Genomic DNA, 26,229 nt, shown 5'->3' on the forward strand with positions numbered 1-26,229 from the left:
TCTAAAGTCACTCAAGAACGGCTGGTTCTGGAGTCACCCGTCACATTCTCATGCTACCTAGCCTGTTAGTCATCAATGAAATAGACAGATTAGTCTGTTAAACCCTTAAACCTCAGGTTAGAAATTTAAGGGAAAATTCACATAACTTCTCTGAATTCAGATATAATTCCATTTATCCTCAATTTTTTTAGAGGATCAAGATCAATGTATAAAAATTAATCTTACAGTTCATCTTAAAAGCATTAATCATTCACTTTAATAAACATATATCACCAAAATTTTATTCAATAGTTTTTAAAAAATCTATGGTTTTAAAACATGGCATCAGGGTTGGAAAGAGAGTTTAGAAGGTAAGAGCACTTACCATAATGGAAGAAGACCTGGGTTCTGTCCCAACATTCATATGGCAGCTCAAAAGTCACCTGTAATCAAGTTCCACAGGGTCTGATGCCCCATTCTGATACCTGTAGGATTCAAAATCAATAAATGAATAGATAGGTAGATAGATAGATGATAGATAGATGATAGATAGATAAATAGATAGATAGACAGACAGACAGACAGACAGACAGATACAGGATAATAATAAATAGAAAGTAGGTATTTTAAAAACCTTTTAACCAAAAATTATAATTTGTCTCAAAGATACATTACTGTCTTCTATCTTCATTTTTAAGCAAACTTCCCGAATTGCTTTTAAAAGTCAAATCTGCTTGCGAATGCTTTCTGTACTGATAATGCTCTGTGCTGCACACATGGTGACCATTTCAAAGACCAGTAAGAAATGTGATAAGCACAGACCCCAGAAGGTGACCCAGTACAAGAAGGGTTTTATTTTATGTCATTATATTGTATTGCATGCCCAGAGAAAACATCATTAAGACAGGAAACAGAGTAATCGAGATTTAGAGGTTAGGCTGATTTCCTGTAAAACCCAAAAAATGTAATACAGTTGATGAGATTTTACAAAGAGCTGTGTGTATAACTGCTGTCGTTGGGATTGGTGTGTGTGTGTGAGAGTGCGTGTGTGTGTGTGTGTGTGTGTGTGTGTGTGTGTGTGTGTGTGTGATGTTTATGTGTGGTCTATAATATTTATGTGTGGTCTATTTGTGCTATGGTGTTTGTGTGGAATTACGAAGTCAGCTTTCAGGAGCCTGTTCTCTCCTTCAATCAAGGATTGTGAATCTGGCATAAGGAGAGCTTTTACATGTGAGTCATCCTTCCGGTACCACTTGATACAGGTATCAAGTAAAGACTCAAAAAAGAAAAAACCCCAAAGAGACAAAAAACCCCAAAACCTGTAAGAAACCCATGTCTCCATGAAGTTAACTATAACGCGGAGAAAGCCAATCTACCCAATCTACCTGAAGAGATTTCATTGCCTTCCTGTCACAATATTAGTTGGTTTCTTTCATTTGGATGCTATCATTCCCATCCATTTCATTACATATTTTTCCCGGCAAAGTGTGCACATACAGAATATATTCAGGTTTACACAAATATCATTTCTAATAGACACCCAAGGTTTGGAACATTACTTGACTCCCTTTACGTTACTGAACATTACAATTCTAATGCTGACTCAGATTAGCGTGTCCTATCTGTGCCTACACCCATGATGGTATCAGTAACTGTATCTTCTTCCCTCTCCACGGGAGGAAATGTTTCCATAGTTTCCCCTCCAATTAAGCTGGTGATAGGAGAGTCCTGTCTGTTCTCGCACACACACAAGGGCAAGCCTGTGACATCCTAACCTGCAGCTTTTGTGAGAAACAATCAGACACACACTTCGTCATAAACACTGAAACAGAATTTCGTTCTCGTTTCATTCATTTAAATGCTTGATTTTAAAGGTTTCTGCTTTCCCTCTGCTCCGTAAAATTCTTTCCTGCAAAAGCCACGAACCACGTGAAGTCTGTTCTTTATAGGAAGGTAATTATTTTATTTTATTATTCTTTCTCAGCCATGCATGGTTACTCGTGTCAAATGGTGTTGTCCGACCTACTAGATTCTACAGATTCACACTGTAGCTGAGCATAAGGCAAGCTTACACCTCTGTAAAATTATCTTGGCTACTCTTTTCCATTTGGTGTTCCAAATAATTATAGGAATCCCTGCCAAATTATTAAAAAATATAAAATTTTATTGAAATTTTGATAAATTCAGGAATTAACATGAGAATAATTACCATATTAATAATACTTATTTTTCCTCTTAGGGATGAGTCACGAATATGATTAGTGGTTATAATGGCTTTCAATAAAATTTTTAATATTCTTTATAAAAACTCTTCCAGTTATTCTTGGAGTTGTTATGGGACAGTTTGTAATTGTTGCTGTAATGAGTGTTAATTCTACACAGGCTTTGTACGTGCAATCATGGAGTATATAAGTAACATTTAAGATAGAAGTTGAACATTTCTTACCAAGTGTTTTTGTCATTAACTTACGCTTCTATCAGTGTGGGATTACCTTCCTTCAACACATTGCCCTGTACGGTTCTTTTGGAAATGATGCTTTATATGTGTGTCCCTGGTCGTAAACCTGCCATGAACTAATAACATACCGCTATCACAATTTCTCTTACATGCATAGCTTCAGTTTTCTAAGGGTACAGTATAACTTTTATGTGTGGTGACAATTAACTGTTTATCACCCATATTTGTTTTGTTACTCTTTTGCTGATTTTATCAGGCGCCTTGGAAGGAAGGCTTATAACAATGAGGATGATAGAGCCCAAGCATTTCTCTTCCTGAGCTTGGTACGGAGGCTCTTACTGGGCTTCTGTTGTGAGCAGTGATGCATGCACTAGGATGTGCAGACAAAGGGTGTCAATCAGTGTCAGACGCTACTTCAGTATGTCCAAGGAGCTGGCTCGATATTCAGCACTATAAATAATTAATTAATATATAAGTGATTATCTATTTTATATATACAATATATAAATGTTAAATTATTTCTATATGAATAAAATAATACGTGACCAATTTAATTATATTCAGTTAAAAACATTTGTGCATTTATATTAGTTTGTTAGTTTTTTTTTCAAATTCTCTGGATATAATTTTATAAAAAGAGTTTTCAGCAACTACAGAAAAGCCACAATATATTCTTTTATATTCCAAGGAATATGACAAATTACATACGTAATTCAGTTCTGTAATAAGACTTATTAGATAACAATATGTTTTCTGTATTCCTGCCCTATTAAAATTTTTGAGGATTAATGTGGCAACGTACATTATTACCTCTACACTGATGTTTTGATGATTTTCTTACATTATATAGGAAATATTAATCATTTCATTTTAAAAATAGAAAAATTATAAATATCTTTTTGTTTTGAGTGTTGTTTGTGTACATTAAATATTGGAGCTTTGGGGAAAATAATGATTCTTTCTTTGAAAATGTCTTCTATGTATCCATGGAAAAGTGATCTCTGTCCGGTTCTCCTTCTCTTTCAGCGTTTAGCATTTTCCCCACATATAGTGTAGGCTTGCCTTGTTTTCACATTTATTGCACATGTTGGGCTATAACAGTTTCCATTTACATATATTAAGTTCCTTGCGTTATTTATGAATTTAATCATTTGTGATTTTTTTAAAGTATCAACTTTTGTGTATGTGTTACACAGTCATTTATACAACTTATTTTCTCACTGCAGTTGCAGGAAGCACTGAGTCGAAGCGTGTTGGGCTGAGGCATGGGCTCTCAGAGAGGAGTAGGAAACAGAAGGCAAGAAGACCTTCCTTCTATTATGAGACAAATTTCTCACAATGTTTTTCTGGAGCAGAATTAAGAGTGGTCCTGGTCAAGTCTGCCTCCAGGGCAACTTCCTTTCCTCCTCTTTCTTTCATCTGCTGTTACAGGTAAAATTCAGAGAAAATGCTTGCTTTCCTGAGGAGGAAAAACTCCAGGGGAGTTCACTGAGTCAATGAAAACTCACTTTTATTTTTAGCTTACCATACATTAGGTTTTATGAGTTGATGTGCATTTCTTAAAAGCTGCACTCCACCAAATTGTAAAATCGAAAAGAAACGGGGAGTTTTCTTGACACAGGTCATTTGCTGAAGTTAAATCAAAATCAGAGAAGGAATTTGAACAGACTTAGAACCCCTGCTGAAATAGTAGCCGTCATTAAAATTAAAATACACAACCCCCTCCAAAAAGGGGCCAGATGGTTTTAGTGAAGAATTTCACCAGACTTCGAAAGAGTTAACCACCAGTGTGCCTCAAATTACTCCACAAAACAGAAGCAATAGGAACACTGCCCAATTCATTTAATGAGATCGCCATTACCACGCTATCTCAACCACATAAAGCCACAACAAAGAAAGCAAATTATAGAACGATTTCCCTATTGAACATAGATGCAAGAATAGAGACATTCGTCTGCAGCCTACTTAGAGCCTTCCTCCCTCTGTCCTAGTTTCTTTGGTAGAGAAAGTTACTCTAAGTACTATCAAAGGAGAAGCACAAACACCCACTCACCCAAAGCTCTGTGATCTACAATGGCGGCCTTCCTGGGACATAGGCTTCAGCGATGGTGACGCAAAGCACGTGGGAGAATACAAGCAATGTTTCATTTGAATTACAGCCCCCTCCACACGAGGGAACTCATGCCCGACACTGTTTGGGTGACCTAGAACATTAAACTAGATAGCACAGGGACCTGAGTTAAAACCAAATACTATGATTCTAAAAAGAAAAAGCATGAAACCAAACAAGGAGAGGCACAAAGAAGCCCCTAGCAGTAACTTGACTTCTAATCCTCTTTTTTAACAAATGATGTTTGCAAGTTGAAATCGTGACCTTGATATTAAACATAAAACGAGGACTAACCAATGTCATAACACTAGGACAAACTCCCAAAAGAGTTCTCGTGTGGCAGTATTGAGAGGTGGTGGAACTTTTAAAAGATTATTTGAAGGGCTCCCTTTAGAAGCGATTACTTCTGGTGTCATAGAATTGGTTCTCAAGGCAGTGGACTAATTACAAAGATAAGCCTGAATCTTTTGTTTCTGCCTGGCCGTGTGATACCTGGCACATGTGATCCCTCACGAGTGGCCGTGAGGTTTTACTGGTTTCCAGATCAGTAGGTCTACTCAGTTTTATAATTTCTGCTCCCAAAAGAGGAACCAAAGAAACCAATATCTTTGTACATTTGGGTATTTTGTTGTAGCAAGAAAAGAATGGGTTGATACGTGTGTGTGTGTGCGTATGAGTGTGTGTGTGTGTGTGTGCATGCGCATATGTGTATAGATATACATATATATAATTTTAGTACTTAAAATATTTCCTTCTGTAACTTAACAAATGCTAATTATACTTCTCATTTCGAAACAAACAGATCACAAAAGGGTATTATAAATAATTTTATACTATTTCTTGTATTTTTTGAAGCTATAATATAATTACAGTATTTCTCCCTTCCCCTCCATCCCTCTGATTCCTCCCATATACCCTTTGCTTGTTCCAGGTGCATAGGTTCTTTTTTTTTATGAAGAATCTTAAGATATAATTAAAAACATCTCAGGCATCAAAGTTATAGCAAGAGGCTTAAGCATGACTAAGATATAATATAAACAAAAGTAAACAATTTATAACGGAATATCCAGAAGTCAATACAGTTAGAATTAAAATGTGTTTTAGATTAATACCTAGTCTGCATTAGAAAGAAAAGTAGAAACTTTATATTCTCTGAAAATTCTTTAAGAATAGTGAATAGAAGCTTTTTAATATTTATATAACAAGACCTAATTTATTTCCTGTCTGATTATAAAGGAAATGCATAAGTCGAATATGTGTATCACAGGAGAGTGAAATAAGCAAAATGACAACATAAAATGGTTCCTTATATTAATTGGACAGACTTGATTAAATGGTAGTTTCCTTCAAAAAAATCTATTTCCCTGAGTTCTTAACTATTAACAGCTAACGGCTTCACTGATACGAGAGAAGCATTGTAAACAGCACCCTGTCTCCATGGCTACATGGACTCCAGTGCAAGCTCATGAGGGATGAGTGCTCTGTGTCTTCTGGGAGCTTTTAAGTTTAAAGTTTTCCCTGTGTGTGTGTTGTTTTTATGTGGCAGGTTGAGATCTGTGGTCCCTGGCACTGGGCATTTTGTTGGTGTTGTTGGCGGTGTTGTTGTTGTGGTGGTGGCGGTGGTGGTGGTGGTGGTGGTGGTTAACTATTTAATGCTGAATATGGTATTCTACAGAAATAGGAAGAATTCCTTCACTGGTTTTCAGGTATATTATTGGTCAATTTATTCAAAGGAATGAATCTAGGGACAGGAAAACAATAAGAGATCTAATTTGAAATAGCATCTAGTCTGAGCAGAAGAGGATGAAAAACAGGAAAAGGAAGAGGAGAAGGAAGAGGAGGAAGAGGAGGAAGAGGAAGATAAAAAAGAGGAGGAAGAGGAAAAGGAGAAAGTAGAGGAGGAGGAGGAAGAGGAGGAGGAGGGAGGAGAGGAAGAGGAAGAGGAAGAAGAGGAGAAGGAGGAGGAAGAGGAAGAGGAGGAAGAAGAAGGAGAGGAGGAGGGAGGAGAAGAAGAGGGAGAGGGAGGAGAAGAGGAGGGGGGAAGAGGAAGAGGAGGAGGAGGAAGAGATGAGAAGAGGGAGAGAGAGAGAAGGGAAGAAGAGGAGAGAAGGAGGAAGAAGGAGAAAGAGGAAGAAAGGAGAAGGAGGAGGAAGAGGAAGAGGAAGAGGGGGAACTAAAAGGAGGAGGGACAAGGAGAAGGGCAACAGAAAGAGGAGGAGGGAGAGAGAGCTACAATTAAACAACCTTGTACATGGGGACCCAAAGCTTACTCTAAGCCAGTGAACACACTTGGCATCAACATCATGCATTTTATGTACCTGAAAAACACTCTCCACTTAGTGTATAAAGTCTCTGTGCACATTTGTAGGCTTTGACTTCGAGGCACCTCTGTTTTTGTTAAAACTGTAGTTCCCACGTTATGCTGCCTTGAGCGGATCATCGCTGCTTACCCCGTCTGCGTAGCTACAGACAACACTGGGGCACAGACACTAAAGTGGTCTGTAATTTAAAGGGAAGCTTCTTGAACTTGTTCTATCCTGATCTTTAGAAACTGTACACAAGATTTTAATCATCAATGACTTTTCTCCATGCCTCTATGCTCCATCATGCTTGCTTTCTTGGGATTCATCATCTTAACTTGTATTTTTAAATGAGCACTTCTTTATGAAATAGAATTCATTCCCATTCTGTTGCCCCTCCCCCCATTTCCATTTAGTTCATCTCAGAGTAGATCTGACACCGCCTCTGTCAGACTAAGTCTCCCCTGTGCTCCCACTTTCACTTCCACTGATGGATCTTTCCTTTTCTTCATATCCTACTGGTGGCGTTACTTCAACTTTGTGCAAAAATCCTGGTCATTACCATGTCTATTTTTGTGATAGCTATAACTAGAGTTATTTTCATAAAATTTGATTTAAATGGAAAGTTGTCCTTTTATTCTTTGTTTGTGTGAAGGTCATTGTTTGTTTTTATTAGTAGTCCGAGAGGATTGTGCAGTGATAGTCTGGCTATAGAAGGATGTTTTCTATGTCTCAGGTTTAAAGGCTTCTCTGACTCATGCTATAGGATTGGGCTGCTTTAAAATATGGATCATTTAGTTAGTTTGGCTAAGGGTTTGTCTGTCTTGCTGAATTTTTCAAGGAACGAGCTCCAAGCTCTGTTCTCTGTGTAGCCCTCTGTTTATAATTGGTTGATTCCTCTTGGGTGTGTTTGCTTATTTTTGTTCTAGAGCTTTCGATGTGCTGTTAAGTTGCTAATATAGGACCCCAATGGAGCAAATAGGAGAAGGAGTGAAGGAGCTGAAGAGATTGCAACCCTATAAAAAGAACTACAATATCCACTAACTATATCCCTCAGAGCTCCCCAGGGACTAAACCACCAACCAGAGTATATAGGAATTGATCCATGGCTCCCACTACATGAGTAGCAGAGAACTGCCTTATCTGGCCTCAGTGGGAGGAGTGGCACTTGTAGCATTGAATATGACCTTAGGCTTTTCTGTGTCTGAATGGAAAGGAAGGGTGCTTCGTTCTGACATTTATTTCTAAGTTTCACTGACAAGCATGCACCTTATATTTGTGTTTTGATCTCTTCTTTAACTGCTAGGAGACACCTCTTTTTCTGTCAGGAAGTCTACTCGGTCATTTCTAATTTACACACTTGGTTATTAAATTATATACATTTTCTATTATGTGTTTTTGATCTTCATAAACTGAACACTTTTATTTCCTTTCTCATATATTCTGTGTCCGATGTTTCTTTGGCTGTCCCAACATAAAGGATGGATTAAAGATTTCAGTACAAAGACAGGAATATCCATTACAGCCTTCTCACGGGCATCACAGCTGTACGGTTCTCTAAATGATTACAGGAGCCCATGCCCAGAGGACAATGTCAAAAAAAATGGCAGAGACAAAGAAATGGAGTGTGAGTAGATTATAGAGTTTAAGCGTGGCATTCTTAAAACTCATAAGATAAATGGGCTGGTGATGGATCTAGGTTGTGAAAAAGTAAAGAAACTAATGAGACAATTCAAGCAAAAAACTAAAAAGTAAAAACCTTGTGAGGTCTTGGTCTTCTTTCTCCTCCATGCTCTTGAAATTTAGTCATTATTTTACTTTGTTTTTTCCTGTCCAAATAAACTAGCAGTATATAGCAAACTTCCATTTTTTTTCAAAATTACAGCCTTCTCTAGTTCATACTTTGTGACCTTGATAACTTCATAAGCTAGTTAATAAATTTGCCTATTAAGCATCTAAATATGTAAGCATCATTTGACCTAGTGATTCACCTTCTTGAAAATTCTACCTAAAGTGTGCATCTCATTTGGGAAATTATAGAATTGCAATTCTATAATTGTATTAAAATTGTATTCAAAATTCACCCACTTGCACATAGTAGATGGTTAACTAATATTTATGCACACCACTGTGTAAATGTCTGCTCATTCGTTTATTCTCTCATCCTGCTCCAATATTCACAAAACCTTGTGAATTTGTTGCTCTGCATTTTTGAGAAAAAAGTCATCAAATGGAACCCTCCAAATATATATATTGCAAAATCACTAAGCCTTCCCATTATAAAGGCTGATATAATCCACCAGAGCATGGATTCTGAAAGACTCACCAATCAGTAGCATCTAAATATGTAAGCATCATTTGACCTAGTGATTCACCTTCTTAAAAATTCTACCTAAAGTGTGCATCTCATTTGGGAAATTATAGAATTGCAATTATGCAGAATATTAAAAAGGATGCTATATAATACACAAAACTAAGTAAAGAAATAGATTGTAATAATGTAATATAATAGAAAACACTGCAGTTTAAATTATCAGTAGGTATCTATACGTTCATAACTTATAATTTTAAGAAAGTAACACTTTAAAATTTGTCCTGTGGAAATTTGTATTTTTCCTTATATTTTGTACACATTTAATCTCTAAATTTATTGAATCGTTTGTTGTATATTAGCAAAGTACTGTATCACTGACTTCTTTAAGTCTCCCAATTTTGATACACCATATGAACCACATGAACTAATAATATCGACGGTCCACTAGAAAATCTTTTTCATTATTCATACATTTTCAAGGTTTCTAAAATTCTAATTTTCCTTAAAAGATATTATTTCCTTACGTATTTTTCATTTTTGAAAAATAAAATCATGAAAATTAATTTTCAAATTAATAAGGCAGTGTATATATACTCCCAAGAAGTGCATATTAATCTTGCCCATCTTTTTCTTGTCTCATCCTGAGAACCTTCCCCCACCTGGTCCTCATAGCATTCTTTTTAGTGCCTCATAATTTGTTTATTGATCTTCTGTACTTTCCCATCCCAGCGTTTTCTGAGCATTATTTCATCCCATAGTTTTAAAAACTAACTGTGCCATAACATTTTCCCTGTTTCAGTCAAAATTGTTTTCTCCATTTCATACATTTCCCTGATAATGACAAGTTTTCGTTGTCATTGTGGATGATTAAGATTTCATTGTATAATATAATAGAAAAGCACAATACATTAGTCTTCAGGAGGCCATTTTGTTTGACCCATGTTTTGGCTGCTATGACTACCCCTGCTGTGTACTTGGAGAATCAAATAGCTTATTCGTAGAGATTTTTCTTTTATTTGAATATAAAGACTGGCTGAACTGATGGGTCAGAAGGTAGTTCTGATTTTCTATCCTTAAAAATGCTCATGCTGTTTCCTACTAGCAGTGTATAAGATTCTCCTTCTCATGTGTGGAAGCCTTCCTGTAAATTTTCTTTTTCCTTCCTTCCTTCCTTCCTTCCTTCCTTCCTTCCTTCCTTCCTTCCTTCCTTCCTTTCTGCCTTCCTTTGTGCCTTCATTCTTTTTGCTCATTTTGGTTTTTGTTTTGTTCTGTAGTAATTTTATACTTTTGGATTTAAGATCAGATCATTGGTGTTAGCATCAGAAGCGGTTTACAGTTAGCCTCCAAATCCAGTGATGACATCATCTGTAGGCGACAAGAAACCTCCTGTGTCGGTTGCCGTGGCAACCACCACACATCCTCTGCACAAGCCTCACTCCTATCACCTGTGTGCATCCTTTACCTGGGTTATCCATGTCACTGCCTGAATAAAAGACAATAGACTCCGGTTCCTCTCTCTTTTTTCTCTTCCTCGCTTCAGCCCCCTCCCCTTCAATAAAGAACCTCTTCTCCTGGCATTTGTGCTGGCTCGGTGTGATCTGTCCAGAAACAAGTCACTTTTCAACTAACGATGGGTCCATTTTAAGTTATCTTTGTGTAAAATGAATGAAAGAAACACAGCTTCTTACTTCTGCTTATGCCAATGTTTCTAACATCAACTTCTGTGGTAGTGTTGACAGAAGAAGGCCTGTCATTTTTCTCCTTTAGGCTCCTGGTTCTAGTCCAGTTGTTTGAATAAGAATGTCTCCCCTAGATTCATCTGTTTGGATATTGGGCCCATAGGGTTTGACACTATTAGGAGGTGTGGCCTTGCTGGCAAAGTGTGGCGAAATGTGACACTGTAGGGACAGACTTCTTACTCTCATATGATCAAAATACTCTCACTGTGGATCACATTCCCTTGCTGCCTGCAGACCAAGAGGCAGAGCTCTCAGCCCTTCTCAACCACATCTGCCTGAACACCCCTGTGCTTCCTGCCATGAGATAACGGAAGCCTCTGAAACTGTAAGTCAGCCCGGTTAAATGTTTTCCTTTTTACATTTACTGTGGTCGTGATGTCTCTTCACAGCAATGGAAACTTTAAGACACAAGCCAACTCTCCACAGAAGCACTGATTCGTTACTGTGTTCTTTCGTTAGTTCAGTCTGTGTGTCCACTTTTTACACCACTGGAAGGCTGTTTTAGTAATTTTAATTTTGTGAGACGATTTCATTTCAGTTATACTAAAGCATGTAGCTTTGTTTCTTTACTCATGACTCATTTGGCTATTCTAGGATTTTTGTAATTTTGTGTATTTTAAGACATTTTTTATTTTGTGAGAAAAGTCATTGGCATTTTGATGGGGATTTTGTGGACTCTATAGGACACTTTAAATAGCATAGAAATTTCAGTGATATAGAGTCTTAAGATTCAGGACACATATCTTTCTCTTGCGTGTGAGTTCTATATTTTCTGTTAGCGGCTTTATAGTTCTCATTGTAAAACAGTTTTAATTTGGTTACCTGTTTTTACCCTTTGTAGCTATTATATATGGAATTTCTTTATTTGCTTCCTCAAATAGTAATACGACTACTTTTATGACTGTTATTTTTATTAACCTTGTGGATGTTCTTTAATTTTTTATAGATCATTTGGATTTCTTGTACATATAAAATAATGTCATATTCCATACACATAACTTAACTTTAAAAATCATTTGACTTATCTATTTCTTTTGACCTAGTATCTCTCTAAGACTTCCAGTATTTCATTAAGCTATATCAGAACGTGGGAATCCTTGTCTTGTTTGTGAGTTTAGAGGACTGTCTTACTATTCATTGTGATATCTCCCATGGGTTTTTCATAGATGCCACTTAGGAATTTTAGATGCTTTCTTGTATACTTTTCGTTAGAGAATTCCTAACATGGGGAAAAAAAAGCTGAACCTCATCAAATGCATATTTTGTCCTTATAGAAATGAAGGTATAATTTTTCTCCTTAACTCTATTAGTATCTGCTACGTTTTCATTTGTTAATGTTGAATCATCCCTGTGTCCCTGAGACAAAGTCTATTCATCATGGCTGATGTTCTCTTTGATATGCTATTGAATTTAGCAGGGTAATATTTTATTGAGAATTGCTTATCTGTTTTATCAGTTATGAATGTATAAATCTTCTGGTATTGGTGCAGAGATAACTGTGGCTTTGTGGAGAAATCGTTACTGAAAAGAGTTTCTTTTTCTCATATAATACATCCCTACCATAGTTTTCTCTCCCATCACTCCTCCCAGGCTCTCCTACCTCTCCTCTTTTCACAGATGCCCTCCCTCTCTTTCCTCTTCAGAAAAGAGCAGGCCTCCAAGAGACGACAGCCAAACATGACAAAACGAGATGCGCTAAGACAAGGTAAAAGCCCTCATATCTAGGCAGGGAAAGGCAACCCAGTTGGAGGAAAAGAGTCTCAGGAACAGGCAAAAGAGTCAGAGACGCACCCATCCTCACTGTTAGGACTTCCACAAGAACATCAACCTAAAGGCCATAGCATATATGAGGAGGACCTGGCACATACCCATGCAGACCCCATGCATACCTATTCATTCTCCGTAAGTCCACCAGCTCTTCTTAGTTGATTTGGTGAGCCATGAGTCCTGTTGTCCTCCATCTCCTCTGACTCTTACAGCCTTCCTCTCACTCTTCTTTAGGGTCCCAGAGCTCTGATGGAAGGAACCCGGTAGAGACCTTCAATTTCTCCCTGGCTTATCTGGTTGTGGTCTCCGCACATGCTCCCACCATTTGCTAGAAGAAGCTTCTCTGATGACAACTGGATAAGTCATCAACCATAACTATAGCAGAACAGATTAGGGATCATTTCCTTTCTTTCCTTCTTCCTTCCTTCCTTCCTTCCTTCCTTCCTTCCTTCCTTTCTTTCTTTCTTTCTTTCTTTCTTTCATTCTTTCTTTCTCCATGGATTAATTTACCTATTTATAATCTAATTGTATATTATAATTGTTTTACTTATCCTTTAATTGTATCCATTTTTTGCAAGTCATATTGTGTTCTGCCCTAGGTCTCTAGGCTATTTAGACTCTGGTTTCTGGCCAGTATGGCGCATGCTTTGTTTCTCAAAGTGTGGGCCTCAAATTAATCCAAATACTGGTGGGCTACTCACACTAATTTTTTAAAGTTATTTGGATTTCAAAATTTGAAACAGAAGTAATCATGGCTAGTTACTACTTAAATGTTTGATTGAATTCAGGGAAAGCCGTCAGCTCCAGGAATCTATACCTGACCTATTATGCATCATTGCTGTATTTATACTTCCAAAATATTCAGAAATTTGTCTATTTTGTGTTTCTTCTCCAAAGTTTTCATGTTCACAGTAATTTCTCACTCGTGTGTGTGTGTGTGTGTGTGTGCATGTGTGTGTAAAACCATTTTTGCAGTTTATTCATTCAAATTTTTTTCATTTTGACTAGATACTTGCCATTTTTACTTATCCCCTAAAATCATTTGTTTCAATGATTGTTACTGTTTCTTCGATTTAAAAAATTTAGTTACAATCATCTTTTCCCCATTTCTATGTGTCTTGGAGTCGTGCATGCAGTTGTAGATGTAAAATTTTGCATGTTTGTGCGTTTGCATACCCTTGTGTGTTCATGTCACGTGGAGGCCTAAGATTTATGTCAGGGATCACCCTAAACATCATTCACCTTATTAATTAAGGCACTCTTTCTCTCTATTAAATCCAGATCTAACCAATATGCCTGACCTGGCTACTATGGTAGCCAGTTTGCTTTTGCAATTACCTCTTCCAGTTTTGACTGCTGAATCACACGCCAGATGCTGTATATTCCTGGCAAATTATAATATAATAATAAGTATCATCAGACTATCTCAGACCCGGAAGCACCTGTATAAAGACACAGAGACATATTTATTTATGAACACCTAGGTCTTATATCTTAGGCTTGATCCCAACCAGCTCACCCAACTTAATAACCTGTTGATACTAATCCAGTCTTGCCATGCGGCCTGTTACCTCTCTCTAACACAATCATTCCTGGTATCGGTTCCTTTCACTTCTGTGTCCAGCTGGCAAAATCTGTTCCTGATTCTTTCCCAGAGTTCAAATCTCTGCCAGATATCCTGCTAAACCATCAGCTCTTTATTAAACCAATCAGAAGGTGAGGGAGAAGAAAGTTTACAAACACTGAGACAGGGGATGCTTCATGAAAATAACAAATACCAAAGTCCAACATCTGGACAGTACTCAACACTCTGCTGGCACAGAAATCAGGATTTAGATAACACAAAGACAATCTTTGCACAATGCATAAGAAGATTATCCCAACAATTAAGAACTATCCTTTTATTCAATATCACCATTTTAATGTAATATTGAAGAAAATCTAAAATAACAAGTTCCTAACATTTAGAAATGTGATTTAACTGTATATAATTAATCATAAATAAAAATTATAACATGTTCTGAGATTTTCTTACTCTACAGATTCATCAATGTCTCCCAGAAACATATTCTAATTATGACATCAGCTCACTGAAACTTTAAGATATGAATTAAATAAGATCTGAAATATGGATTAATATATGTGAACTAGTTTTAAATGAAAATAAGCGAAATGTATAGTATAAACAGATTGTACACAATATAACTGCTCAAGGTTTATTTCAGTTACCCAGGACAGAAAGATTACTTAGTCACACATTTATCCTAATGACATAACACGGGTAGATTTTATGTTACTTTGTTTAATAAGTGAATATAGAAAAGAGTCCTGATTTAATAGTCTCGAGCTTAGAGCTGGATATATACTTGCACTTGGTTGTAAATTGATATACTTGCTTTTATTATAAAAACGGAAAACTTTAATCATTCTTCTGTAGCGATTTGATTACATTTCAAATTTTGATAGTTACAAGTCTCGTAAACAGGTTTCAGTTTAAATACCATATCATAATTGCTAATAACATGTCAGTTGTATTTACCCTCATGGGTGAAAAAATACAATATTGTCAATTGAGCCAAGCATTATCAAGGGCCATTCATATTTTTCCAAGTCTGGTGGGATTTCTAAACAAGCAGTGAGTTTATCAAGATGCAACTGTCAATGGGGTAAACCGCAGGTGTGCCCTTGTCTCCTGTTATTTCAATAATCCAAAGTAATATTTTTCAGTCCTTGATATTTAAAAATACCCTACTCTAAACACTGTAGTATAGAATCATATGTTGTAAATCATAAAACCGAATGAAACTGTTCCTAAATGATAAAATAGATTAAAATACAAAGAAATTGTTACCCTCATTGAGGAATCACTTAAATATTTAGAGAAAATGTTGTAATCATAAAATTATATCTTGCTACTTACGGTTTTAGGTCACTGCCTTGGCTAAATGCACTATCATAAAGCCGAATCGTGTCATAGGATTCTGCCTAACGTGATAATTACCTTTCAACCTTAAAACTGACTCTGCAGATTTGTATGGGCCCTTGAAACCCAGTCATAACTGCAGCATCTCATAAAGCGAAGGCCCAATAATTTGCAGCACTTAGAGCATGGATGCTAGCTTGCAACATTTTATTTTATTTAGCTATTCCACTTATAATAATATTTACATGACTTGAGAACAAGAAAGTCGAATGTATAAATATGGATATAAAGTTGTTAGATGGTAACATTGTAATTAAGTATTAAATAAACACGTACAAGGGTTCCCATGATTTGTGACTACTCCATATAGCTTCCTATAAGATGATCAAGATATACAAGACATAACTCAGAATATATAGTTATGTCAGCTTATATTTTTCTGTGTGCATACCTTCACTAGTACAATTATTTATATATTTGTTATATATACATATATACATATATATATGTATATATATGGCATGTTCACAGAAAATATTTTCTGCCCTCATACAAGTGTATGCATTCTATTCACATAATTGTTCATACCTATTCAATCATATAAATAGAATAAATGAACTATGCATGTGTTTACAAGGCTTTCAATGGGTATACATAAAAGTGTGTGTAAGTGTGTGTGTGTGTGTGTGTGTATGTGTGTGTGTGTGTGTGTATTCACTTAGAAAAGGATCTATTTTGTAAAACATCTCTCTTAGAAAAAGTTGATCAGATAGCACCTATGTCAAGCTAATTTCCAGGCAGTGGCCTCAGGGCATATAATTAATGCATGAGTCAGCACTGTGGACACCAGTTTCTTTGTATCCCTTTAAAAAATATTTGAAAATGAAGAGAGAAAAGAAAAGCACACATACCAATACATGATTGAACTGAAGTCTACCCAAAGCCTTCAACTTGAAAATATAGATCAATTTTCATTTGCATAAGTAGGCTCATACTAATCAGAGAGGCAAATGCAAACAGTAGTAAAGTATGTAGTTGGCTCTATGATAAATAGGGGAGAAATGGCTTAATAGCAAAAGCCATAATTATCCACAGTGCTCAGTTTACAATTAGTTTTCTTTGACAGTTATAGTCATAAATGCCAGCTTTAATCATGTGTTCAGGTTGAATTAGGCCTTGCCAATGCTGCAAAAGATCTAATCCGCTTTCTTTCCTACTCATAATGAAATAATAATGCAAATTCACTACAGTGATGGGACAACCCGTGTGAATTTATTATAGGCTTGGGGAAGTCTCTTGAAAGGGATAAATTCTTTCTGGGTACAGACTTGAGGTAATTCAAACCAGACAAGGAAAAAAAAATGGAGCTGTCATCAGAGGCTGGGATATGGAATGAATTTAATTTGTATGAGTAGGCTTCTTAATAAGTATAACAGGGAAAACCTCTCACTCTAGTTGGGGAATATTACTGCTGTCAATTTCTAGATCTGGACGCACTAACTTTATTTGGGCGGATCGAGGCCATTTCCACAATCCATCGCTTGCGCATGCTCTGTCGCTCTCTCAGCGCACTTTGCAGAAGCAGCGATGAATGGATTTAACTGAGGACTGAGCACAATAATTCCAACTGCCCAGCACCAGATATCATGTATGCTGTTAGCATCAGCTCTCCGAACTGCAAACACTCATCAATAGCATAGGATAAACTTTCTTTTCCTCATTTTAAAATATAAAATGCCAGTATAACGGTGTTTAAAGGGTTAACAAACATCTAAAACGAACAGAGGAAATTATATGTAATACACTTTGAAAAAAACAGTATTAAAATCCAGGCTTCCATCATATCAGCTCAGGAGGAGCCAACGTCTGATGACTATAAATACCTCAGGATAACAAAGTCCACATTGCTTGGCTTAAAGACGTTTATTTTCCTCAGGGGCTCCAGAACCATTTCAACCTCAATATCAAATTGCACTAAACTGTGCCAATGACAGTAAAATCAAGAGATTGAAATATTATGTGATTTGGATAATTGACATCGAATAGTTGGTTATAAGGTTTAATAGTAAGTTTTGGAGTGTTTAGAGTGTGGCATGAGATATAAAAATAATTATTTATGTATTTCAAGACATAAGAACCTATATTCCTCACAACCTACTATTTGAAGCCATTGACTACATTTATTTTATCTTACCAAGTGCCTAGCATCTACTTAATGCTAAATATTAAAACATATACTATGTAGTATGTATATATAATACATATATATTTATTTTTATATAATATATATGTGATGTGTGATACATGATACATGACATACAATTATAATAAAATATATAGTATTATATATAATACATATAAAATGTAATAGGGGCTGGAGAGATGGCTCAGTGGTTAAGAGCACTGACTTTGCTTCCAGAGGTCCTGAGTTCAAATCCCAGCAACAACCACATGGTGGCTCACAACCATCTGTAATGGGATCCAATGCCCTCTTCTGGTGTACTCACATACATAAAATAAATATTTAAAAAAAATAATAATACATATAAAATGTAATATATATGTAATGTGTGATGTGTGATACACAATATATAATACATAATATATAATATAATATATAATATAATAGAGAAAGGCCTATTCTGTTGTTTTACATTTTCATCAATGTACATAATATTTGGTTTTGTTATAATAACTTCATCCATGTCTGTCATATCATTCCCAGAGGACTGCATTTTGTTCTCATTTACACTCATGTTCCATTTCCTCTTCCCTTCCTCACTCTCCCTCCTCTTCTTGTCACAGTTTCATGCCTTACCGTTTGGTTTTCCAGATTATGCATTTGAGATTAAAAAAATATGCAGACTTTTTTTTCAGGAATCTGGCTTATTAACCTCTACGTCACATTCAATTTTATAGCAGTGGAATGCCCATTGGTACTTCATGATACTTTTTTTTTTTAATCACTAAACGGGCAATCAAAGAATAAATTACAAACGAATGGAGTGCTTTTTAGAAAGTATTGTGACACTGATAAATACGTGCAGTAAAACATTTTACTGCTTTTGTTTTGTCTTCCTCAAAAGAATTCCATTTTTCACGAGCCGACACTCTGGCTTTCCATTCGGCAATGCGTATCGCATCTGTGCACCTGCCAGTCTTCAATGGCACATGGCAGTTGTCTGGTTCATTTTACAGTTAGGGCTGCAGCCCTGTGAGCAGTCACTCTAGCATTCGGCAAAGGAGGCCTCTGCATTGTGACTCCCGTATTAGGGGCTCTGTGACCCACACCTCAGCGTACACATAATACAGTGCAATCCTCCACAGAAATGGAAAAAAAAAAAAAAAACAAAACAGGAGAGCGCGCTGAGCTCATGACTCACACAAAGACCGTATGATTTTCGCTAAAGGATGTGAGTCTAGTAGGAAAAAGTGTGAATAGTACCAGGCCAAAAGTACAGTAATTAATGCAATTTAGTAGATTGAAGACTGCTAGGTAAAATCATCAGCAGTCTAGAGATTATGTAAAGTGCCACACCGAGTAAATACCTCAAATACTGTTTCACGAGTTATGGTGTAAATAGCTTGCAAGTTCCTGTAAGAATTTTGGAAATGAAAATGCTGAATTTATGTAATTCGTATTATAAAAAGAAACAGCTATTGCCTTTTAAAATAGGTACTTCAGGAGAGATGTGACAACGGTTAATTGGCACACCTTTGAGGTATCACCAAGTCATTCTGTGTTCCACATAAGTAGTCAGTAGTTACACTAGTGTAAGTCACCTATTGGATACGTATGATAGGTGTGACTATGCTTTCACAGGTTATCCCAAGTAAAAAACAACCTAAAATCCTACAGTTTAAAGTTCTGTACTAAACAGCATGCATTATAGTTTAATTACTCCGTTTAAAGTTAGCACTAAAATTATATTAGCCATCATAAGTTTTTTACTGTTTTCTTGCATTTTCTGACAATTTGGGTCGCTTATAAAGCATTGTTAATGTCTGAAGAGTAAAACGAGAGGCAAATAGTGACGGCACTGTTACATTTTTAACTCGTGTTTAGATGAATAATAAAACTCAAATCCACGAAAATGTGTTCTGAACCAGGAATGTTTTAAAGTACGTTGTCTAACAGTTGATAAAGAAAATGACATATAATTTGGTCGTTGATGTGTGAAGTGAAAATTGTGTAATATTCCAAGGTGCTTTTCCTCCATTCCCTTTGTGTTATTTTTATTGTATGCAAAGTTTCAGAACTTGTGAGACACACCGTGAGATGGTGACCAACTCACGAAGCTTATTCATTACAAGATTGTGATTGTTGTTATAATTTGTGAATTGAGAGAGTTAAATTATTAAATTACTTTCTCAGTAAGAAATCAGTCTTTTTTATGTGTGCAGTAGAGGGAACTTTTGAAATCTTCCATTGTTCTTTCCATATCTTATTTGGTTTTAGGAATTGAAAAGAAAAAAACAGCAACTTATTACTACGGAAAAAAAATGTTGGCCAGGGCACACGGAAAGCAAGGGAGAGACTTGCATCTGGTAAACAACTGCTTTGTGGCACTGAATGCTTATCCCTATAATTTTCTATTACTTGGCGATCCCATTATGTCTTACTTTGTGTGATGAATAAGATAATCTCTTTCCTTGTTCATGGCTGGACACATAAACATGGGCTGCAATACCACAATCGCAAAACTTGGCAGATATGGCTGCTCCATCAATAAATACCGTAGGACTGAATAACGAGGCAAATCATCAGAGGAAGATGGCTAAGCTTGCAAGTGAGTTTCTTAACGTAGGGCATGTGGAGTCTGTTCTGTCGATACCTGCAGATAGGAGGACGGAGTGAGTGAAAGAGGGTGTGTGACACAGGGGTTACTGACGTCACCACTTCACGAGAACTGCAGAATTCCCACATGTCTGGAAAACTTAGTTTTTACAACAATTGTCTTTTGCATTTGAGAAACATTGAATCTTGTTTTGCTTTATTCACTAATTATCCTAGTAAAACCAACAGAATCTCCCAGAGCTCCCAGAGACCACCATCCAAAGTGTGCACATGGAGGGACCCATGGCTCCAGCTGCATGTGTTCCGGAGGATGGCCTTGTCTGGCATCAAAGGGAGGGGAGGCCCTTGGTCCTGTGAAGGCTCGATGTCCAAGTGTAGGGGAATGAGAGGGCAGTGAGGCAGGATTCGGTGGGTGGGTGGGTGGGGGAACACCCTCATAGAAGCTGGGGGAGGGGCAATGGGATAGGGGGGTTGCGGAAGGGAAACCGAGGAAAGGGGCTAACATTTGAAATGTAAATGAATTGAATAACCAATACAAAATAAAATCGAAAACAAATAAAAACAAACCGTTTCATGGCAAATATCTTCACATAGCTGTCTGTGTGCTGAAGATGAGGATAAAGTGTACGGCCATCAGGCTTTAAACACTGTCAGAGCACAATTCAGAGAAGGGCTACACTTCAAATCAAGTCATGAAGAAATAGTTCCTATTATTATTTTTTTCTTGGATATTTACTGGGCTTAAAGTTTTATATTCAAAGTATTCAATTATCTTTCTCTAAGTCAAATTAAGACATTATATTTCAGTTTATGTATCTTTAGAATATTGATATCTTTCATAAGCCTAGGTCGGTATGCAATCAAATAATTCAACCATTATGTCTGTATACCAGTCAAAATTTAAATGTGGAGTCAGTTTTAATATTTTCCTAATATCTACTTTTTGGAACTTCTTAGTATCTCTCCGGATATTACTTTTACATATTTATTTCCTGAAATATTTACAAGCATATATTGCATTATAATTGTTTATTTAAAAGAACATGTGATTTGAATAAATTGAAAAATAAAATCCTCATGTCTGTAAAAGTCAGCATACACTTGATGAGCGCCTGCGTGGTTTCAGGAATTCCAGATGACGTACAATAACAACGCATAAAAACTTCTACTGACACGCTATGGCGTTCAATTCTACAGGAACATCGATGGGTTAAAAATGAGAGCTTGGGAATACATCCTCAGAATTCTTCACATTTATTAAGTTATAACTGGAAACACCAGTTTAATTCTTTAGATACTAAAAATCTCCTTCCTAATGGAAGGATGGATCGAAAGTTCATGCTATACTTAGCGGTAAGGCTTTTCGGGGACGGTTGACCATGAGACTTCAGACATTGGTAATAGTTTAACCTAGTTACAGACTTATAATTAACTATGCTATTTGTGAGTGGCGGAACTAGAAGGCAGAGCCTTGTGGGGCCAAGTATGTCACTGAGAAGAGCAGGATTGTAAGGGATTCCTTGATACCTACTGTTACAGTCTGTCCGGAAACTCGGTGAAGATCAGCGGCCTCAACCACATCCTAGCGATGGGACATGAACTGGGACTTTTCAAACTCTGAACATGGAACGATCCCTTTTCAAGGTTCACTCTCATGCATTTTCCTTAGGTGAACTAGAATATAGTATCCGTAAATGAGACTGGGAGTTAAAGATGAAAAAACTTTTAGGATGATTTTCCCATGTCCTCCTATCAACCCTGTAATTTCAGGATATCTATCTCTCTCCCCTCTCTACCTCCCTTTTCTCAAAACAAAACAACAATAAAATAGTCAAAATAAAAGGGCAAAATTCAACAGGGAGATGCATTGAACACTTGTGTTTAGAAACAGGTAGCAAGGCCTAAGTCCAACCCAACTTGTATGTCTTTATAGGAGGACCTAGTTAATGAAATAAAATTATCGAAGTAAAAGTAGAAACCAGTATCATTCATAAAATCAGTTCAGTCAAGTGATTGATTACTTGTCTGATAGTTATTAGTAGGTGAAATAAAAGGGTCTTGGTAAATAAAAATTATCCTGTAGCATTTGATTCAACTCTTGTTTTACTCCAGAAGTATTTTTCTTTATTCTTTATAAATCCTGCCTGCTAAACTAAAACTTACCACTTTAAACTATTGTATCAAATGTGTTAAGTGGCAACATTCAAAATTTAAGCTCAGTTCTGGTTCCTTTGAATCCAAACCAATAGATGAGCAGTTTTGAGACTTTAAAAATGAGCTCTTGCTATATATGTTTGAGAAGACTAAAGAGCAGCGCTGGGCAGTGAAACCTGCCTCCTTTGTATGCTGATTTCATCCACACCTGCCTCTACTTAGAAACTGGCAATATGAGAGCGCCACTCCTCCTATCGCACAGGCTTTCCAACCAACTTTCTAAATTCTGTCTGTCAATCACAATGAAGGAGGCTATTGGAGAATGCTGTCGCTTCTGAGAATTATTTGCAAAGAAAAGGCTTGAGGAATTAGTCCTAATAAACCAGAACCACGAGAGTCACGGGCTTACCTTCCATTCAATATCTCAGAGGAAGACAGGATGAAAATAGCAGAAATATGTTAAAAGACCCATTTACTAACCACAGATCATCTGCATTCATTGCTATAAATAAAATGTATGCGGTGTTTTGCTGTGAAATTATATACATATATATATACATATATATATACATACATATATATGTGTGTGTGTATGCAAAAAACTTTTAATAAACATATAAAGATAGAAAATGTATGTTTATAAACTATGGAAAGGTGGAAATTTAAAATAAAATAATGAAAATACAACATTATCAGCTCATGTTTGAGGTATCAGATTGATAAAGGAATCTGGAATCATTCAGGGAAAAAGAAGGTAAATATAATTGCAATTTGTAACTGTTCTTAATTGAACCAGCTGTGTTTGGAACTGCATTGAAGAAGCACACCAATAATTTAAGCAAGTTAAAAAAGCAAGATAATTTACATATGTGATGGCTTTCTCCCCTTCATGTATGTTCCATTTGGAATTTACTAGTCAATATTTTGTAGAAAAATTGATCTTCATAATCAATAATAACTCTAATGAATGTCATGATATTTTTACATATGCTGATTCCCAATGTATCAAACATTGTTCGTTGCTATAATGTCACATCTACACTGACCAATTTTTATCATGATTGAATTCCTCTAATGCTTTTAAAAAGTCTTCCTAAATATGACATTTCAGGGTCTGAAACTTTAAACACACCAATGTTCTAACATGTTCTATACCACAAATACATGAATTATCTAGATACATTTAGATATTTTTGAAACTGTGAACACGTTTATCTTCATAGATTATTTCTTTATTATCTTAGCCTGAACCCATGTTCTAAACCTTCAATTTTTTGTATTATAGGGAATTGTGTGTCAGTTTTTCTTGTGGTTATATTATTTACTTGAAAGTTTTCTCTTTTAATGTGTAAGCCGCAGAAATGAGATAAATAGAAGCCATCCTTCCAGAAATAATTTTGGGATACTGAAATGCTTTCAGAAGGGAATAGAGTTACCGGAACATCTAAATGTATCTCTACTGATTGATTTATTATGTGGTCATAACCTGATTTCGGCTGTGGTTTTCTTTTATTCTTGTAGGAGGCTATCAAAATAACAACATCCTCTGTGGCATAGAGTTTATGTTTGGTATTTGCAGTCACTTCCTGTTATTTCTTTATATCCATATGTATGTTCCTATATATTTATTATGTTGCTTCAAAACTAATGATGTTTAAACATTTACTAACAGATTATGAAAAACACGTATCTAAACAAATTGATTTTTCTCATCACCTTGCATACATGCCTCAGGCTGCTCTCTCTTCTTACCCATTGTAAGGACCTGCCCTACTCTATTTACTTCTATCAGCATTGCCTGTTGTTCTCCTCTTCCTAAATCCACAGAACCCTCCCACACTCAATCCTTCACCATGTCTGATCTTTAAAATGTTTTTGTTTAATCTTTTTTGCACTGTCCAGATTTTATTCCCCTCCTGGTCCATCGTCTAACTGTTCTTTATCCCATATTTCCTCCCCTCTTCCATTTCCATGAAGATGTCCCCACCTCCCACCCTCACCCCAGCAGACCTCCCCACTCCCAGGGGCCTCCCATCTCTTGAGGCTTAGTTACATTTTTCTGACTGAGTGAGTCTGTGGCAGTCCTCTGCTGTATATGTGTTGGGAGCCTCATATAGCTGGTGTATGCTGTGTGGTTGGTGGTCCAGGGTTTGAGAGATCTTAGGGGGCCGGGTTATTTGAGACTGCTGGCTTTCCTATGGGTTCACCCTCCTCTTCAACTTCTTCCAGCTTTTCCCTAATTCAACCACAGGGGTCAGCAGCTTCTGTCCATTGGTTGAATGTAGATATCTGCCTCTGACTCTTTCAGCTGCTTGTTGGGTCTTTCAGAGGGCAGTCATGATAGGCCCCTTTTTGTGAGCATACGATAGCCTCAGTAATGGTGTCAGGCCTTGGGTCCTCCCCTTGAGCTGGATCCCACTTTGGGCCTGTCACTGAATCTTCTTTTCCTCAGGCTCTTCTTCATTTCCATCCCTGCAGTTCTTTCAGACAGGAAGAATTAGCAACTCTATCCCTCAGTCAATGACCTGTCTTTCTACTGGAGGTGGGTTCTACAAGTTTCCTCTCCCCTCTGTAGGGTATTTCATCTAAAGTCCGTCCCTTTGAGTTCTTAGTAAAAAGTTTTTTATCTTCTTTTCCTGTTACCTTTCACAAGCCAGTATTTTTTTCTCTAAAATATTGAAACCATATTTTAAAGGGCCCATGTTTGTAGATTAAGGAATGACAGGCTCTGAAGAAAGAAATTGAAGAAGATCTCAGAAGATGGAAAGATCTCCCATGCTCATGGATTGGCAGGATTAATATAGTAAAAATGGCCATTTTACCAAAAGTGATCTAAGATTCAATGCAATCCCCATCAGAATTACAACCCAGTTCTGAATAGAGTTAGACAGAACAATTTGCAAATTCATCTGGAATAACAAAAAACCCAGGATAGCTAAAACTATCCTCAACAATAAAAAGACTTCCAGGAGAATCACTATCCCTGAACTCAAGCAGTATTACAGAGTAATAGTGATTAAAAACTGTATGGTATTGGTACACAGACAGACAGATAGAACAGTGGAATAGAATTGAAGACCCAGAAATGAACCCACACACCTATGGTCACTTGACTTTGACAAAGGAGCCAAAATTATCCAATGGAAAAAAGATAGCATTTCCAGCAAATTGTGCTGGTTCAGCTGGAGGTCAGCATGTAGAAGAATGCAGATTGATCCATTCTTACCACCCTGTACAAAGCTTAAGTCCACATGGATCAAGGACCTCCACATCAAACCAGATAGACTCAAACTAATACAAGAAAAAGTGAAGAATCTTGAACATATGGGCAATGAAGAAAATATCCTAAACAAAACACCAATGGCTTATGCTCTAAGATCAAGAATCAACAAATGGGATCTCATAAAACTGCAAAGCTTCTGTAAGGCAAAGGATACTGTGGTTAGGACAAAACGGCAAACAACAGATTGGGAAAAGATCTTTACCAATCCTACAACAGATAGAGGCCTTATATCCAAAATATACAAAGAACTCAAAAAGTTAGACCGCAGGGAGACAAATAACCCTGTTAAAAAATGGGGTTCAGATCTAAACAAAGAATTCACAGCTGAGGAATGCCAAATGCCTGAGAAACACCTAAAGAAATGTTCAACATCTTTAGTCATAAGGGAAATGCAAATCAAAATA

Source organism: Rattus rattus, chromosome 4, assembly GCF_011064425.1.
Source record: "Rattus rattus isolate New Zealand chromosome 4, Rrattus_CSIRO_v1, whole genome shotgun sequence".
NCBI lineage: Eukaryota > Metazoa > Chordata > Mammalia > Rodentia > Muridae > Rattus > Rattus rattus.